Source organism: Rhincodon typus, chromosome 15 (genome assembly GCF_021869965.1).
Source record: "Rhincodon typus isolate 14 chromosome 15, sRhiTyp1.1, whole genome shotgun sequence".
Classification (NCBI taxonomy): domain Eukaryota; kingdom Metazoa; phylum Chordata; class Chondrichthyes; order Orectolobiformes; family Rhincodontidae; genus Rhincodon; species Rhincodon typus.
In genome coordinates, this window is record NC_063346.1 from 52,309,120 (window position 1) to 52,329,298 (window position 20,179).

A 20,179-nucleotide genomic window follows, 5' to 3' on the forward strand; every position below is an offset into this window, starting at 1 on the left:
CTCTGGAGCGTTGCTGCACTCACCAAGCAAGTGGACAGTATTCCATCACACTCCTCACTTGTCCCTTGTACATTTTGGACAGGCATTGGGATAACAGGAGGCGAGTTACTCACTGCACAATTCCTAGACTCTGAGCTGCCATTATATATATTTATATGACTGATCAAATTCAGGTTTTGATGAATGGTGAGTCACAGGGATAATGGGGGATTCAATGATGGTATTACTACCAAATGTCAAAGAATGATGGTTAACGTTTCTCTTGTTGGAGATGGTCATTTTCTTGTGGTGCCAAAGTTGTCTCTTAACAGCCTAAATGTTGTCCAGGTCTTGCTGTGTATAGCCATAAACTGGTTCAGAATCTTAGAAGTCGAGAATGTTGCTGCATACTACATTATTATCAGAATCAGCAGTGAGGCTCCCACTTTTGACCTTATGATGGAAGGATAAAGCAACTGAAAATCATTGGGCTGAGGTGACCATCTTCAGGAGCTCCTGCAGTGATGTCCTGGGGCCACAACTATTATCACCTTTCTTTGTGCTAGGAATGGAGTGTTTTGCACAGAACCCATTGATTCCAGTTTTGTTAGGACTTTTTGATGGCATTCTTTGCCAGATATTGCACTGATTTGATTCTCACTTTACCAGGTTAATTATTTTACACTTTGCAGCATTGTAATGAGCTTGTTATGCCATTTTGGAGGGTAGTTGTGGGTCTGGAGTTATATGTAGGGCAAACTAGGTAAGGAGGACAGATTCCTTCCTTAATGGACATAAGTGAATCAAATAGATTTCTATGGCAATCCTTCAATTTGAGGATGCTGTCTACTCAGGTACATCAAGAAGTAGGTCAATACACAAAGACTGATAGAGTTTTAAACTCTCAGTGGCAACTAATATTCCAGCAATTATTTTTTATGATACCATTAAAATCGATTTTAATTTCAGATTTATTAGCTGAATTCAGCAGCTGATTGAATTTGAACCCATATCCCCATAGCATTAGCTTGGAACTCTGGAAAACTACTCCATAACATTAACGTTATCACTAGCCTCCCCTCAATTATAAATTAGTCAAACACAACTTCTGATTCAGGAAAACTATGTTGATTGCATGATGATTTTCTAAATGTCCTGCTAATACTCCTCAATAAGGGATTCACATTTTCTCTATGATGCATGTTAAATAATGCTCAGGCACACTTCATAACATTAAAAAGTTGGGTAATTAAAATAACCTAAAAGTCACTTTAGTCATACAAAGCCCTGATTAGAATACTCCTCTGACACTAAGAGACTTTCTGGACATCACATCTTAAGAGAAATAGATATACAGTATTAGTCACAGAGGAAGTACAGCATACCTATATCAGGATGATACCTGGGCCTCCACTCCACAAACTATTGTTGTATTCTTTGGAATTCAGAAAGTTAAAAACTGATTTAAGTAAAGTATTTTTTGAATAGGGTAGATGTAATCATACCCACTGGTTGGGGAGTCTAGGACAATGGGACATAGTCTAAAAACTGGAGACAGATCTTTTAGGACTAAAACTGCTGTCAGCTGTCCTTTGATCCAAAGATGCTGACTAGTCATGTAAATCAGAACATACCGCATGACATAAAAACTATCCTTTCTGCAAATGCCAATGGACATTCCATTAATTATTAATTTCAATGTAAGGTTGTTGAGATTTTTGTTCACCAGATTATTGAGGAATATGGGACAAAGGCAGGTCTAGGGAATTAGGTCACAAATCAGTCATGATATAACTGAATGATGGAACACCCTTATGGGGCTAAATGACCTTTTTACTTGAAAAAGCAGATAACGTGTCAAATTGACACTCTATCAAAAAGGCAGTGCCTCCAAATATACAGAATTCCTTCAATATGAACTGTCAGTGTGGATACAGTGTGGAGCTGAAGAAGCACAGCAGGTCAGAGGAGTAGGAGAGTCGACATTTCGGGCCTAAACCCTTCACCATGGCTGACGAGGGGGAAGGGAGCTGGGAAATAAATAGAGGGAAGGTAGGAGAGATGGCGATAGGTGGATGTAGGTAGGGGTACTGGGGATTGGCCAGTTGAAAGGATGAGGCGGATGGGTGGAGAAGGAGATGGACAGGTAGTGTCAGGTCAAGGAGGCGGGGATGAGAAGGACGGTTGGACATCGGATAAGGCCGGCAGTGGGGAGATTTTGAAACTGGTGCATTCTAATGTTTAGGCCATCAGGCTGTAGGCTCCTGAGGCGGAATATGAGGTGTTGCTCCTCCAGTTTTCATGTGGCATCATTGTGGCACTGGAGGAGGCCCAGGATGGACATGTCACCCAAGGAGTGAGAGGGAGAGTTAAAATGGTTAGCGACCAGACGGTGTTGTTGATTATAGTGTATGGAGCACAGGTGCTCTGCAAATCTGTCACTGAGTCTATGTTTGGTGTCACCGATATAGAGGAGATCACATCAGGAGTAACGGATACAGGAGACCAGATTGGAGGATGTACAGGTGAACCCCTGTTGGATATGGAAAGTTTGTCCTGGGCCTCGGATGGAGGTGAGAAGGGAGGTGTAGGGGCAAGCGTAGCACCTCCTGCGCTTGCAGGGAAACGCGCTCGGTGTGGTGGGATTGGTGGGAAGTCTGGAGTGGACGAGTGAGTCGCAGAGTGAGCGGTACCTATGAAAGGCAGATAGGGTTGGGGAGGGAAATATCTCTTTGGTGGTGGGGTCGGATTGTAGGTGGCGGAGATGGCAGAGGATGATGCGCTGAATGCAGAGGTTGTGGGGTGGTATGTGAGGACGAGGGAGACGCTGACTTTATTTTCGTTGGGGAGAGGAGGTTTGAGGGCAGAAGTGTGGGAAATTCAAGAGATGCATTTTTGATCAATGGAGGGGGCAAGTTGTGGTCCTTGAAGTAGGAGGCCATCTGGGATGTCTGTGAGCGGAACGCTCCATCTTGGGAGAAGATGCGGCGCAGCCAGAGCAATTGGCAGTAAGGAATTGCATTCTTTCAGCAGGGTGGGTGAGACGAGGTGTAGTCAAGGTAGCTGTGGGAGTCGGTAGGTTTAAAATAGATGTTGGTGCTGAGACAGTTACCGGATATAGAGACAGAGAGGTCCAGGAAGGGGAGGGAGGTATTGGAGATAGTCCAGGTGAATTCAAGGTTGGGGTGAAAGGTTTGAGTAAAGTTGATGAACTGTTTAAGCTCTTCATGGGAGCACAAGGCAGCGCTGATACAGTCACCAATGCTGCGAAGGTAGAGGTGAGGGATATTGCTGGTGTAACAGCAGAAGAGGGACTGTTCCATGTACCCTATGGAGAGGCAGGCATAGCTCGGACCCATATGGGTGCCCACAGCCACCCCTTTGGTTTGTAGGAAGTGGGAGGAGTTAAAGGAAAAGTTGTTGAGGGTAAGGACAAGTTCTGTTAAGCGGATGAGGGTGTTGGTGGAGGGGGACTGGTTGGGCCTGCAGGAGAGGAAGACAAAGACAGCTTTTAGGCCATTTGTGTGAGGGATACAAGTGTATGGGGACTGGATGTCCCTGGTGAAGATGAAGTTTTGGGGGCCAGGAACTTGAAAGTCCTGGAGGAGGTGGATGGCATGGGTAATGTCCTGAATGTAGGTGGGGAGTTCCTGGATCGGGGGGAAAAGACAATGTACGCAGAGATGAGTTCAGTGGGGCAACAGCAGGAAAAGACAATGGGTCAACCCAAACAGTCAGGTTTGTGGATTTTGGGAAGGAGTTAGAACCGGGTGGTGTGGGGTTGGGGAACAATGCGCTTGGAGGCTATGGGTGGCAGGTCTCCTGAGGCGATAAGATTACGGATGGTCCAAAAGACGATGGACTGGTGATTAGGGGTGGGGTCATAATCGAGGGGGCAGTAGGAGGAGGAGTCAGAGAGTTGATGCCGGCCCCAGCAATGTCGAGGTCAGTGCACCATACCACTACTGTGTGTCCCTCTTATCCGTAGATTTGAAGGTGAGGTTGGGGTTGGAGCAGAAGGAGTGGAGAGCTGTGCGTTCCATTGGGGAGGAAGTTGGAGTGAGAGGGGTAGAGAGGTTAAGGCGAGCGATGTTGCAATGGCAGTTGGAGATGAAAAGGTCGAGGGAGGGTAGGAGGTCGTGGTGTGGTGTCCAGGAGCATGAGGTTTGTTGGAGGCTGAAGAAGGGGTTGGCACAGGGTGGGTTAGACTCCCTGTCAAAGAAATAGGGGCGTATGCTCAAAAAGAGTTCAACATCCAGGTGTGAATGCAATTTATTGATTTGTGGGGGCAGGGGAACGAAGGTAAATTCTTTGCTGAGGACTGACCATTCAACCTCCGTGAGGGGTAGGTCTGCGGGTGTTGGTGAATACCTGGCTTGAGGCTGGAGTTAGGTGTAGAGTTGGAGCTGGGAGTGGGAGTGGACACTGTCTCGGGAGTGAGTGTGTGTACGGGGATGGTCACGTAGGTGGAAGCGAAAATGATGTCAGCAGTGGAAGTGACATCATCAGCATCGGCGGAAGTGATGCCGTTGGCATCAGGGGCAGAAGCATCTGGTCCCAAGATACAGCGTTCCACTCACAGACATCCCAAATAGCCTCCTACTTCAAGGACCGTAACATCTCCCCCCCAGTTGATCGAAAGTGCCATCAAACGCGTCTCTTGAATTTCCCACACTTCTGCCCTCAAACCCCCTCGTCCAAACGAAAACAAAGACAGAGTCTCCCTGGTCCTCATACACCACCCCACCAACCTCCGGATCCAGCGCATCATCCTCTGCCACTTCCACCACCTACAATCTGACCCCACCACCAAAGACATATTTCCCTCCCCACCCCTATCTGCCTTTCATAGGTACCGCTCACTCCGCGACTCACTTGTCCACTCTACACCAACCCCACCATACTGGACACCTTTCCCTGCAAGCGCAGGTGGTGTTACACATGCCCCCTATACCTCCCTTCTCACCTCCATCTGAGGCCCAAGACAAACTTTCCAAATCCAAAGAGGTTCATCTGTACATCCTCCAACCTGGTCTACTGTAACTGTTGCTCCCGATGTGGCCTCCTTTACATCGGTGAGACCAAACGTAGACTCTGTGACAGATTTGCAGAGCACCTGTGCTCCGTACGCTATAATCAACAATACCATCGGTTGCTAACCATTTCAACTCCCCTCCCAGTCCTACTCCCTGGGTGACATGTCCATCCTGGGCCGCCTCCAGTGCCACAGTGATGTCACATGCAAACTGGAGGAACAACACCTCATATTCCGTCTTGGGAGCCTACAAGCCTGATGGCCTAAACATGGAATTCACCAGTTTCACATTCTCTCCACCCCCGGCCTTATCTGATGTCCAACCCTCCCTCTCATCCCCGCCTCCTTGACTTAACACTATCCGTCCATCTCCTTCCCCACCTATCCGCCTCACCCTTTCAACTGACCAATCCCCACTACCCCTGCCCTCCATCCACCTATCGCCATCCCACCTACCTTTCCCCAGCCCCACCCCTCTTCCCTCTATTTATTTCCCAGCTCCCTTCACCCTCCCCAGTTCTGATGAAGGGTCTAGGCCCAAAACATTAACTCTCCAATCCTCTGATGCTGCCTGACCTCCAGCTCCACACTGCATTGACTCTGACTCCAGGATCTGCAGTTCTTGCTACCTCTGAATGAACTGTCAGTGTCTCTTTGTCATGTTCAAATCTCTCGAGTGTGAATCGAATGTTCAATGGTCTGACAAAGGCGAAAGTACTACCAACTGATCCATGGCTTACAAAGTACAATTTCAAAATTTGTAAGTAGTTAAAATTGAAGACTAATACAATAAAATATGAAACATGTATAGGATGTGCATATTTAACAAAATAGTCCAAGTGAACCTTCACTGAACTACTTCAAAACATCTTGTAAAGATGCAGTAAGACTTCCCTCCTCTTATATTCCAAACCCCTTGAAATAAGGGCCAATATTTCAGGAGCCTTCCCGATTACCTGCTGCACCTTTGTGCTGGCTTTCTTTGTTTCACACACAAGTACTCTGAATCCCTTCGTGTTGCAGTTTTCTGCAGTTTCTCTCTATTCAAATAACATTCTATACTTTTGTTCTCTCTTCCAAAATGAACAACTTCATATTTTCCCACATTATTCTCCATTTGCCAAAATTTTCCCACTCACTTAACCCATCAATATATCTCTGTACACTATTAGTATCCATCTCGCAATTGCCTTTCCACCGATTTTGTGTCAACTGCAAATTTTGCTACAGTATATTCACTTCCTTCCTCCAAGTCATTAATATATATTGCGAACAGTTGTGAATCTTGCACTTATCCCTGTGGAACCCTACTGGTTACCAGATGCCTGAAAAAAGAACCCCATATCCCCACTCTCATTTCCTGCTCATTAGCTAATTCTCTAACAATATAGTCTCTCCAACACCATTGCCTCTTATCTTTTGATTTAACACTTTGTGATGTACCCTGTCCCATACTTTCTGGAAGTCCAAATATAACATATTTGCTGGTTCCCCTCTATCCACCACCAATGAGACTTCCTTGAAAAACTCTAATAAAATTAGCCAGACATGATTTCCCCTTCACTAAGGCCATGATGACTTTGTTTGATTAGATTATGACTTTCCAGATGTACTGCTATTACTTCCTTAATCATTGATTACAACATCTTTCTGACAATAGTTCTTAGATGAAGAAGGGTCTTAGGACCATTGTGTGGCACCATACACATATGGAACAATGGGCTAAATGGTTCAATTCTTTTAAAGCTCTTACCTTGATTGAGTTTAACCAATCCCGCAATAATAATGATGGAAAGGCCAAGCAATTTGGCAAATGCAAGTGCATCTTGGACTCTGGTTGCCCAATTCACATTGGCACAGTTTATAAAAGTAAGCAGACCTGCGTATGAAGATTACAAAGATGTAACATTGAAGTAACTGCTGGGATTTCAAATGCACATATATTTAACTTGACTTATTGGTCTCAGTATATCCAGTTTGCTTACTTAGATCCGGTTTATATTACACAGTCATAATTTCAACAGAATAGAATAATGAATTCTTCGTTGAGTTGACCATTTCATACTGTAGCCAGAAGTTCCCAATGTTATTTCTAAGTGTGGGGGGAGGTCTGTTACATGATGACTAACATGCCACCCCGAAGGATAAAATTTCTCAACCTACCACCTGCCAATCAGCTGATTAAGATCTGAAAGATATGCAAGGCCTTTCAGTCCTTGACAACAAAAAAAAGCTGTCCTAAAATCCACTGACAAGAAGATTTTTTTCTTCTTTTCCTAGCATAGAAATCATGGGAGAGGAGGATCATGGGGTTCAGAGACAAAGGCAGAAGCCCACCATTACTGCCTCTGCTTTACCCCAAGTTGGGGTAGTTGGAGTCCCTCACCCACGTGGGAAGGTTGCTAATATTTCCTGGTTGGGAAACTAGGCAACTTCTTGCTTGCTGGGAAGCTAAGTAGTCAGTTAGGTGATAAGTTGAAGCCGTGAGTCGGCCATTAATTGACCACTTAAGGGCCTTAAGTTGCTGGTGCTTCTCACTCAACATTTCTTCGCAGAGAAGAGTTGAGTTTCTGTTTGGGACCAACTTATTACTTTATCTCTGAATTTGAATTGGAATGCGTTTATTATCATGGGTATTCAAGTACAGGAGTATAGTGACAGTGAAAAGTTTACAATGTTGTCCCACATGGCGCCATCTTAGGTACAAAGTACCTAGGTACAAATCTTGGATAGAAAATAGAGAGATAAAAACAAACTTACAGTACCTTACAGTTATTCATAATATGTTAGAAAATAAGAACTAAAGTTAAACATAGAAACATAAAAGATAGGAGCAGGAGGAGGCCATTTGGCCCTTCAAGCCTGCTCTGCCATTCATCACGATCATGACTGATTGCCTAAATCAATAGTCTAATCCTGATTTCTCCCTATAACCTTTGATCCCATTCGCCCCAATGCTATATCTAGCTGCCTCTTGAATACATTTAATGTTTTGGCATCAACTACTTCCTGTGGTAATTAATTCCATAGGCTCACTGCTCTTTGGGTGAAGAAATGTCTCCTCATTTCTACCCTAAATGGTCTACCCCAAATCCTCAGACTGTTCTGGACACACCCACCATCGGGAACATCCTCCCTGCATCTACCCTGTCTAATCCTGTTAGAATTATATAAGTCTCTATGAGATCTCCCCCCCACCATTCATCCAGTGAAAACAATCCTAACCTCGTTAATTTCTCCTCATACGTCAGTCACGCTATCCCTGGAATCAGTTGGTAAACTTTTGCTGCACTTACTTGAGAGCAAGAGCATCCTTCCTCAGAAAAGGAGACCAAAACTGCACATTATACTATAGGTGCGGCCTCACCAAGGCCCTGTATAACTGCAACAACACATCGCTACTCCTAACCAAAACCTCTTGCAATGAAGGGCAACATACCATTTGCCTTCTTTATTACCTGCTACACCTGCATGCTTACCTTCAATAACTAGTGCAAAAGGGACACTCAGGTTCTGCTGTACATTCCCCACCCCCATTTTACAGCCATTCAGGTAGTAATCTGTCTTCTTGTTTTTGCTTCCAATGTGAATAACCTCACAGTTATCCAAATTATACTACACCTGCCATTGATATGCCCACTTGCCCAACCTGACAGGATCATGCTGAAGGACTTCTGCATCCTCGTCACAGTTCACCCTCCCAACCAACCTGGTATCACCTGCAAACTTGGAGATGTTACATTTTGTTCCCTCATCCAAATCATTAATGTATATTGTGAATAGCTGGGGTCCCAGCACACATCCCTTTGGCACACCACGAGTTACTGCCTGACAATTTGTAAAGGACCCATTAATTCTTAGTCTTTGTTTCCTCTCTACCAAACAGTTTTCTATCCATCTCAACACACCTCCCCCAATCCCATGAGCTTTAATCTTTCACAATAATCTCTGCTGCGACACTTTCTCAAACACTTTCTGAAAGTCCAAATATACCACATCGACTGTTATCCCCCCTTGTCAACTCTACTAGTTACATTTTCACAGAATTCCAGCAGATTTGTCAAGCATGATTTCCCCTTCATAAATCCATGTTGACTCTGTCTGATCCTGCCTCTGCTTTCTAAATGCTCCATTACAAAGTCCTTGATAGTGGTTTCGAGAAATTTACCCACTATCAATGTTAGGTTTATTGGTGTATAATTCCCTGTTTTCTCTCTATCTCCTTTTTGAAAACTGGAGTGACATTAGCTACCCTCCAATCTGCAGGGACTGTTTGAGTTTACAGAATTCTGGAAGATGATCACCAATGCATCCACTATTTCTTGAGCTACTTCCTTAAGTACTCTGGGGTGTAGATTATCAGGTCCTGGGGATTTGTCCATCTACAATCCCATCAATTTTCCCAGCACCATATCTCTACAAATATTTATCTCCCTCAATTCGTCCCTCTCACTAAGCTTTGCATTCTCCAAAATTTCATAGAAATCATAGAATCCCTACAGTGTGGAAACAGGCACTTCGGCCCAACAAGCCCACATCAACCCTCAGAGCATCCCCCCCAACCCATCCCCCTACAACCCACCTAAATACACATCCCTGAACACTACGGGCAATTTAACATGGCCAATCCACCTAGCCTGTAAATCTTTGGACTGTGGGAGGAAACCGGAGCACCCGGAGGAAACCCACGCAGACATGGGGAGAACATGCAAACACCACGCATAGAATTGCCCAAGGGTGGAATTGAACCTGGGTCCCTGGCGCTGTGAGGCAGCAGGGCTAACCACTGAGTCACCGTGCCGCCTTATTTGTGTGGACTCCGGATTACTAATCTAGTGAAATTACCAGTACACCACCATCTCTTTTCTGGTGTCTGATTTGTGTCCTCTTTTGTGAAGACAGAACCAAAGTATGTATTCAGTTCCTCAGCCATTTCTTTGTCCTCTGTTATACATTCCCCTGTTTCCGTCTGTAGGGGACCTACAGTTGTCTTCAGCAATCTCTTCCTCTTCATGTATCTATAGAAACTCTTAGTGTCAATCTTTATGTTCCCTGCAAGTTTACTTTCATACTGTATTTTCCCCTTCTGAATCAATCCCTTGGTCCTTCTTTGCTGAATTCTAAACTGCTCCCAATCCTCAGACATATTATTTTTCTTGGCCAATCTGTATGCTTCTTCCTTGGATTGAATACTATCTCTAATTTCCTTTGTAAGGATGGGCTGGCCCTCTTACCCATTTTGCTTTTGTGCCAGACAGGAATAAACAGTTGTTGCACACCCCCCATGCATTCCTTGAATGTTTGCCATTGCCTATCCACTGTCATCCCTTTAAGTAATTCTGCCCAATCTATCAAGGCCAATCACGCCTCATATCTTCATAGTTTCCTTTATCAAGATTCAGCATCCTAGTCTCTGAATGAACTACCTCACTCTCCATCTCGATAAAAAATTCTACCATGTTACGGTTGCTCATCTCCAAGGGGTCTTGCATAGCTAGATTAGCAATGATTTCCTTCTCAGTACACAGTACCCAGTCTAAGATGGCCTTCTCTCTAGTTGATTCCTCCGCATGTTGGTCAAGAAAACTATCCCGTATAGACTCCAGGAATTCCTCCTCTACAGCATTGTGGCTAATTTGATTTGCCCAATCTATGTGCAAATTGCAATCACCCATGATCACCGATAGTCCCCTACTACATGCATCTTAATCTTCTGTTTAATGCCACTCCCAACATCACCACTGCAGTTTGGGGATCTATAGATGACACCCACTAATGTTTTTTGCCCCTTGATATTTCTCAACTCTACCCATTCAGACTCCACATTGTCAGAGCTAATATCCTTTCTCAACATTGTGTTAATTTCCTCTTTAACTAGCAATGTCTCTTCCTTTTTGCCTGACTTTCCTAAATACTGAATAGCCTGGGACACTGAGTTCCTATCCCTGGTCACCCTGCAGCACGTCTCTGTAATCCCAATTATATCGTATCGGTTTACATCTATTTACGTGATTTGTTCATCCACTTTATTGCAACTGTTCTCTGCATTAAGGCACAAAGCCTTTAAGCTTGGCTTTTTAACATTGTTTATCTTGCCCTTATTTTTCTCAATAGCCCTGTTTGAATTTTGTCCTTGGTTTCTCTGCGTATCACTTTTCTTATTCCCTTTTCTACCTTTTGTTTTTGTCTTTGCTCACCCCTTCTCTGACTCCTTACAAACATAAACATTACAGTCTTTCTGTAAAGGGCTTGCAGTACATCAATGCAGGGGGCTTCCACACGTGGTATGATCAGGCTCGCAAGACACTGACAACCTGCACCAGTCCCCAGTCCAACAACTGGCCCCGCACTGGGCACACTGGCTATCCTGTTGTGCTTGGGCCTCCAGACCCCTGGTTGTCCCCACATCGCCCGGGCCTCTGGCCTGCTGGACATCCCAGCTCTGCCCGCTGTCCTTGCTCTGCTCAGGCCTTGAGCCTACTCCGCTCCATACCTCCAGCCCATTTTATTCGGCCCTCATCCGCTCCAATGATGTCACTGCCACACTAAGGTAAGATTTTTATAAAATCGCAGGAACAGAAAATAGGAGCAGGAGTAGGCTATTCAGCCCTTCAATTCTGCTCCTGCATTCATTTTGATCATTACTGATCATTCAACTCCCTTGTTCCTGCATTCTCCCTGTATCCTTTGATCTCTTTAGCCCTAAGACCTATATCTAATTTGTTCTTTGAAAACACCCAAAGTTCTGACTTCAAACATTTTCTGTGGCAGAGAATTCCACAGCCACTGGGTGAAAAATTTCTTGCCACCACCACTGAGGGGAAACCATTCCACAACAGGAGGAGGTCAGTGTTCACCATACACATTTTGGCTCTTGAAAGAGCTATCCAATTAATCCCTTTCCAGGTGCAATCTCCTCTCTTGTACTTATGCCAAACATTTTGTGAGGTTGTTGACTTATTTGCTGAACTGGGTTGTTTTTGTTCAGACATTTCGTCACCATGCTAGGTAACATCATCAGTGAGGCTTCCGATGAAGCAATGTTGTTCTACACAACTTGAAATTTATACTGTCTGGTCTGCTATGGTGAGTAGTGTCATTTCTGGTTTTGTTCTGTATGGGATTGTATATGGAGTCCAATCCTATATGTTTGTTGATTGCATCATGGGTTGAGAACCATGACTCTAAGAACTCCTGTGCATGCTTACATTTGGCTTGGGCTACTATAGTTACGTTGGCCCAGCTAAACTGATGGCCTTCATTGTCAAAGTGTATTGATATTAGGAAAGTTTGTTGTGTTGTTTTGCTGATAGCTGACGTTCGCGTATTCTGATGACTAGTTTCCGTCCTGTCTGTCCAATGTAATGTTTGTGGCAGTCATTGCATGGTATTTTGTAAACTACGTTGATTCTGCATGAAGTGGGAATGGGGTCTTTAATCCTTGTGAGTGTTTGTTGTAGCGTGACTGTGGGCTTGTGTGCTACCATGATTCCTGGTGGTCATTGGAGTCTCGTTGTCAGTTCTGACATGTTCTTGATGTAGGGCAGTCTGGCCAGTGTGTTTGGGCATACTGTGTCCTATTGTTGTTGTCTATTTAGGAGGCACCTGTGGATGAAGTGGCAGGGATATCCGTTCATAGCGAAGATTTTGTATAGGCGCTCTTCCTCTTTCCTGCGTAGTTCTGGAGTGTTGCAGTGAGTGGTGGTCCATTTAAATAGTGTCCTAATACAGCTTTATTTGTGAGCGTTGGCGTGGTTGCTGTGGAAGTTGAGCATTTGGTCAGTGTGGGACAGTACAAATTCCAAGCGGAATAGAACAACATCGCTTCATCAGAGGCCTCACTGATGATGTCGCCTAGCATGGTGACGAAATGTCTGAACGAAAACAAGCCAGCTCGGCAAGCAAGTCAACAACCTCGCCCACAACCTGAGCTACAAATCTTTGCAAAAACCTCAAATTTTAAAAGTGTTCTCTGATTACCATCCTTCTTGTCTGTGGAAAAAGTCTTTCTTATAATTTCTATCAAAATTATCTATTTAAATGTGTTAAAGGAGTTAAGTAGTTTCAGTTAGTTTGAGGTTTAGTTTTTAGTTAGAAATGTCTTCAGTAAAAACAAATAGGACAAAGCTACAGAACCACAGATGTACAGAGATAGGATAAAGAATGGGGACACAACAGGGCAAGGCCTAGGATGCAAAGAATGATAGGGAGTAGGGGGCCCAATAGTTCACAAAATCGGAAAAGAAGGTAAAGCCTTGGGTAAAATTCAACAAATGCCTGCTGTAGATTTTTTTCAATCAGACTGTTTTGACACACCTTCTGACCCTGAACAATGCCTGTTTTAAACTGTGAGAAAAGACTAAACTACGCTGGGACACCTGGTCAATACACGGTCAGAGATAGAAAGGACTGCCGATGCTCGAGTCCGAGATAACAGTGTGGAGCTGGAGGAACACAGCAGGCCAGGCAGCTTCAGAGGAGCAGGAAAGCTGACGTTTCAGGTTGGGACCCTTCTTCAGAAAATGAAGAAGGGTCCCGACCCAAAAGGTCAGCTTTCCTGTTCTTCTGATGCTGCCTGGCCTGCTGTGTTCTTCCAGCTCCACACTGTGTTATCTCTGGTCAATATACGGTGAATTGTTCAGAACATAATTCACTGTATGACTTGTGTACAAAAGCTGGAGATCTGAAACTTTGCAAAGTTAGTCTTATAACTGATGAGAATGATTCTCCTTACATATCCTTGAATAAACAAACATTATCCTGACTGCGTCTCCTGGCAGCTTGTCAAGTTCAATGATTACAGAACCTAAGAAGTTGGCAGGATCTTCTGTCACGTTCCCAGGAATAGCACTGCATTTGGTTCAGTACATTTTTTATTACATATAGTTGGGGCAGAGAGCTACACAGGACTGACATGGATGAGATCCAAAGGATTTGGAACACTCAGAACAGATGTGTCAGGTGAGGACGTAAAACTGCATTAGCAGGACAGGAGATCCAAAGCTGCACAGGCAGGTCAGACCCTCAAGGAGTTGCTAGTGCAACATGACCATGCAGTTGGGAGACTAGGATCATGCAGGCTCGTAAATGTCTGAAGAAAAGATACAAAAGATACTTCTGGGAAAAAAGTCACAGCCAAATTTAAAATAGAATTTTTATAGAAAAGTCATGTAAAATAACATGGCCTTTGAAGTATATATGAGTCTTAAGGCATTTCTGAGTTTCTTTGTTCCTTTTCCTGAAATGCAGCAGGAAAGAAACATCAAGACCAAGGGATGCAAAAAGTAAATGAACACACAGCCATACATACAAGTAGTTGCTATGGAAAAACAAACATACAGAAAAAGATGAAATCTAAAATAAAAAGAAACCTCAACAACTGTATAGGATGGGCCGAAGGGCTAGAAGTTAATGATGATATTTTCGACAGCTGCATGAGAAAATAGATTGCACAGGATGGGAAAATAAGCTGGGAAAGTTTAGAATAATACTTAACAAGCTGCATGACCTTGAATGAGTCCTGTGAACATTTCTTTACGAGCCGAAGATGACACCTGTACTTGTTTTCCCATCCTGTATCTTCTGTACCAGGCAGCAATTTTTGTCTTGCTGTATCTGCTTTTTTTCTGCTTGCTTTTTTGTCACACTGAATGAGAGAGAGAGAGAGAGAGAGAGAGTTTCGTTCCAGGCTGCTGCTGCTGTTGGATTTTGCTTTGGCTCGGAATTGTGGACAGTGCCAGGAACGAACCTGAGCCTCCAGACCAACCATCGATTGAGGGGTCCCCAACAGGCAGAAGAATGTGAGCCTTGTTGCTTTTTCTGGAAAGGCGTGAGACTTGTTGCTTTTTACCCTCTCTTCTTTTTCATTTATAATTACCACTGTAATTATTTATTATTGCCATTATAATCTTTTATTATTACTTAATAAACATTCATATTTAAGCAAATTGCTGTTGTTGAGGCTTCCCTTAATTATATTCACCTGCAACTGAAAAGAATCACTTGGATACTCGCAGTGATCCAAGACACATTTTTGGCAATGAGGACTAGAATTTGGGAAAATATTTAAGAGCAGGGAAAGGCAATCTGATGCTCTGGAGACCTTCCCTATCACAGGATGGAATGCAGCAGACTCTGGATTTGGGCCCATAGCTAACTTATTAGCACAGTCAGGCCCACCCAAAGAATGGGGGACGGTTATAACCAGAAAAAGAAAGAAAGGAGGGTTATTCATATAGGCTGCCGTACACGAGTGCTTGTGGGAAGCGGTCTTCCCCAAAAGCAAGGATGGCGTACCACAAATGGCCTGGATATTGTTAATAGCTTTGCGTTCTACATGTAGGGAAGTGGAAGAGTGCCAGCCAAAAACCGGCAGCTTGAGGCTGCGTTGACGGCAATAGAACAGCGTAACCTCACCTTAACAGAATCAGTTAAGACAGTGCAGGAGAAAGCCGAGAAGGCAGAGGAGAAACAGAACCAAATAATATGCCATCTGATGACAGTACAACAGAAAAAGGGAGCAAAACGCGCAATTGGAAAGTTGGCCCAGTCAAAGTGCGCACATTGTTAACCTTGCAATCGGACCCCGACCATTGGGTTGGGGACGTTTGGTATTCATCTGATTCAGGGTCTGAATGGACGGATAGGGAAGGGGATGCTCCACCTCTGGTGTCACCCTCAGGAAAGGGACTCATAGCACGATCCCAATAACAAATAAGGCAAGACAGGTAGGAGGACAAAACACACAGAATTTGAGAATAGTGAGAGATTACTCAATGTCCGAATTGCATGATTTGGGGTGATGCTTTAAGCAGAAGTTGGGTGAACCCTTGGCCTCTTGGCTGATGAGGTCATGGGACCAGGGTGCTGCTCAAATTATGCTGAGTGGTACGGAGCAAGGGAATCTGGGAACACTAAGTGTTGATCCACAAGTGAATAGTGCCTTTAGAAACATTGGACAAATGGATCGTTGTGGAATGCACTGACATGAGCAGTAGGAAATGAGTACCCTTCCCCAATAGACAGGGAATGTGATGTTGAAAAGTGGGAGAGCATACCAGAAAGTATGAAACGTTTGAGGGATTTGGCTACACAAGCGGTGTTAATTCACCACAGTTTCAGGGTCCAGACCAGGAAGCTTTCACAGCTGGAATGAGGAGCCGGCTAATGCAAAGTGGTCCAGACTGGATGAGAGGTGACTTGTTAGCCATATTACGGCCTGCCCAGGAACAGGCAGTGGCACAGGTATGTTTGCTATTAGAACAGTTAGAAGATGTGAAGGCTGGTAAGCAAAGACTAAGGCCCACCCGAGCAAGCAACGAACAGGGACAACAAGTTGGAGATGGGGTAGGTTCGAAGGTGAAACAAAAGATAATGAGAAGGGAAATGTTCATGGCATTATTAAAAGCAGGAATAGAGAGGAGCAAGATAGACAGAATACCTACAGATGGAGTTGGTGGATAGTGTGGAGGGTTGCAACGGGACATCGACACGATGCAGAGCTGGACAAAGAAGTGGCAGATGGAATTCAACCTGGAAAAGTGTGAAGTGATTCATTTTGGAAGGTCGAATTTGAATGCAGAATACAGGGTTAATGACAGGATTCTTGGCAGTCTGGAGGAACAGAGGGATCTTGGGGTCCACGTCCATAGATCCCTCAAAGTTGCCACCCAAGTTGATAGGGTTGTTAAGAAGGTGTATGGTGTGCTGGCTTTCATTGGCAGCGAAATTGAGTTTAAAAGCCGTGAGGTTATGCTGCAGCTCTATAAAACCCTGGTTAGACCACACTTGGAATATTGTATTCAGTTCTGGTTGCCTCATTATAGGAAGGATGTGGAAGCTTTAGAGATGGTGCAGAGGAGATTTACCAGGATGTTGCCTGGACTGGAGGGCAGGTCTTATGAGGAAAGGTGGAGTGAGCTAGGAATTGGAGCGAAGAAAGATGAGAGGTGACTTAATAGAGGTGTACAAGATGATGAGAGGCATACATAGAGTGGATAGCCAGAGACTTTTTCCCAGGGCCGAAATGACTATTACGAGGGAGCATAATTTTGAAGTGATTGGAGGAAGATATAGGGGAGATGTCAGAGCTAGGTTCATTACACAGAGAGTGGTGGGTGCGTGGAATGCACTGGCGGCGGCGGTAGTGGAGTCAGATACATTAGGGACATTTAAGCGACTCTTGGATAGGCACATGGATGATAGTAAAATGTAGGGTATGCAAGGTAGTTTGATCTTAGACTAGGATAATAGGTCGGTACAACATCGTGGGCCAAAGGGCCTGTACTGTGTCTGCTGTACTGTTCTATATTCTATGCCACAGAATGTGGAGGATACATTGCTCCCCAAAGGGCAAATAAGTAAGAGAGACTAAATCAGTTGTGCAGAGACGAAAGGAAACCACATTAACTATGTCTCCCACAACATCCCTATTCCCTAGCTTGGAGGAGGTCAGGCAGTTGTGGCGAGCGAGTCAGCCAATCAATTAGGGGTGGGGTCCGTGTAAGGGCACTTGGTGGGACAACCAGAGACCTGAGGCCTCATGTCCCTATCACTATTTGTTGGAGGAAAGGCAATGTACAGCGAGACATCGCATTATTAGACCCTGGGGCAGAAGTTACTATTATACATGGTAATTCACAGAGACATGTAGGGCACAGAATGACTATTAATGGCTTTGGTGGGGCAATAACATCGCCAGTTAGAACAAATATTACAATAGCCTTGGGGAATGGACCCCCACGAGTAGTCCCAGTACTGATATTCAATATACCAGAAAATATTATTGGTATGAACTTATTAAAAGGTACTACATTGCAGACCCCACTGGGCAAATTCTAGATGAACACAGCAGGCCAAGCAGCATCAGAGGAGCAGGAAGGCTGACGTTTCGGGCCTAAACATCAGCCTTCCTGCTCCTCTGATGCTGCCTGGCCTGCTGTGTTCATCCAGCTCTACACCTTGTTATCTCAGATTCTCCAGCATCTGCAGTTCCTACTATCTCTGGGCAAATTCTCTTTTGTTATATGAGCTGTGACTGTTACTGTTGGCAAGGCAAAATGAGAGCCCCTCGTTATTTCTCCATCTTCACAGGTGGTTTCGATGGAACAGTATCATATCCCAGAAGGGCACAAAGAAATTGGGGATACCATACAGGACCTGTTAGCTGCAGGGATTGTGGCTCATGCAGTATCTGGGTACAATAGCCCTGTATGGCCTGTAAAGAAGCCTGATGGAAGTTGGCGAATAACAGGTGATTACCGTCAACTCAACAAATATGCTCCTTCACTGTCGGTGGCCATGCTTGATGTGGTCATTCACAGGGGCTGGATGCCTGGTACACCGTTATTGATCTAGCCTTTTTCTCGATACCGATAGTGCCAGAATCACAAGCTCTGTTTGCTCTCACATGAGAAGGTCGCCAATATACCTTCTGTCAGCTACCACAAGGATCCTTCACTGCCCAACCTTATGCCATGGTCTAGTAACAAGGGACTTAGATGTGTGCCTGCTGCCACCAGACATTCATGTAGCAAATTATATTGATGACATCTTGATCTTTGGACCAACGGAAACCGTTGTGGTGGAAGCTCTAGCCACAGTGCTACAACATGTACGAGACAGAGGCTGGGAAGTGAACCCAAAAAAGATACAGGGACCAGCACAATCAGTGCAGTTTTTAGGCATTCAGTGGACAAAAGGGGATAGAGTCATCCCCGAAACAGTAAAGAATAAATTGCAGGAAATGGCTGCTCTGACTAACAATAAAGATTGAGGCACAGAAATTTATAGGTTGGCTTGGATATTGGCACAGACATATACCTCACCTGACCACGTCACTAAGACCTTTATATGCTGTTACTCGAAAGAAAGTTTTTGTGGCCGCCAAAGAGGCACTAGCACTAGCACTAGCACTTCCCCTGGCCCCTCAGATAGCAGGCTTACCCTTTGAATTACAAGCATCAGTAGTACAAATGTAGCCACGTGGAGCTTATGGCAGAGGCAAAAGGGGAAAACAATACCTTTGGGCTTCCGGTCCAGAAAACTGACTGAGGCAGCTACTTATTACACATCATTTGAAAAGCAACTTCTGGCCTGCTACTGGGCCCGAGTAGAAACTGAAGGATAGACAGGCGAGGACAAAGTTCTCCTCAGGCCTGAATTACCAATTCGGATGTGGGTGTTATCTGATGTTACAACCCACAAGGCCGGGAGAGCCCAACGAAGCTCCACTGTAAAATGGAAATGGTACATAGCTGAACGGCCCAAGAAGGGAAAGGAAGGGGTTGCAAAACCCCATGAACAAATAGCTGAATACCCACTAGACGGACAAGCTCCGAGTCCTGACTGGACCATAACTGCATCTCCCATTCAATGGGAGGAGTTCAGTTTGAACAACTACCTGAAGATACTTGCCACTGTGCTTGATGCACTGACGGATCAGCCATCTGGAAGAATGGCCAACGGTGGTGGTCCACAGACGATTATCCATAGTGAAGGAGATGGGGAATCGAGCCAGTATGCCGAACTGGCAGCTGTGGTCCTAGCACTGGAAGAAGAGAGTCAGTGTCTGCATATTTATACTGACTCATGGGCAGTGACCAACAGAATAGCTGTATGGATGGCCATCTGGCAGTCACATGACTAGACGATTGCTGGAAAACCCCTGTGGGCAACAGAACTATGGAAACAAATATGGGCAAAGGCACAGCATATGAAAATCACTGTGTACTATGTTGACGCCCATGCGAAGGATGGTTCGGAATCTGCTGATCACAACAATACCGTAGGTGGAATAGTAAAAGTGAAAATGGTTCAAGATGCATCTGAAGAGTATCATGCTGGAAAATGGGCTCATGAAAAATCAGGATCTTTAGGATATCACGGCACTGTGCAATCTACAAGAGATCGAGGTTTGCATTTACCCACCAATCAGGTGAAAGAAGTCATCAGTTAAGTGTGAGATATGTCAAAAGGTAAAAGATGTATCACTGCCAAAAAAGCCAATGGTACAAATCAAGCAAGGAGATTGGCCTGCTCAAATCCGGCAAATTGACTAAGTTAGTCCATTACCGATGATATCACTATCTGTTAACCATGGTGGACACCTACTCTGGGCTAATGTTAGCTTTCCTGACAACCAAAGTGAATCAGAGTAACACCATT

At 44.6% G+C, this 20,179-nt stretch overlaps 1 protein-coding gene across 1 annotated transcript in view; it reads right to left on the bottom strand.

The window, feature by feature from the left end:
* The window catches only part of LOC109915551 (Y+L amino acid transporter 2-like), a 98,051-nt gene that overhangs the window by 38,161 nt on the left and 39,711 nt on the right, over positions 1–20,179 (bottom strand). Inside the window, exon 4 of the mRNA XM_048605810.1 lies at positions 6,768–6,893. The gene's annotated coding sequence lies outside the window, so the exon portion shown is untranslated. The remainder of the gene's footprint in view (positions 1–6,767; positions 6,894–20,179) is intronic.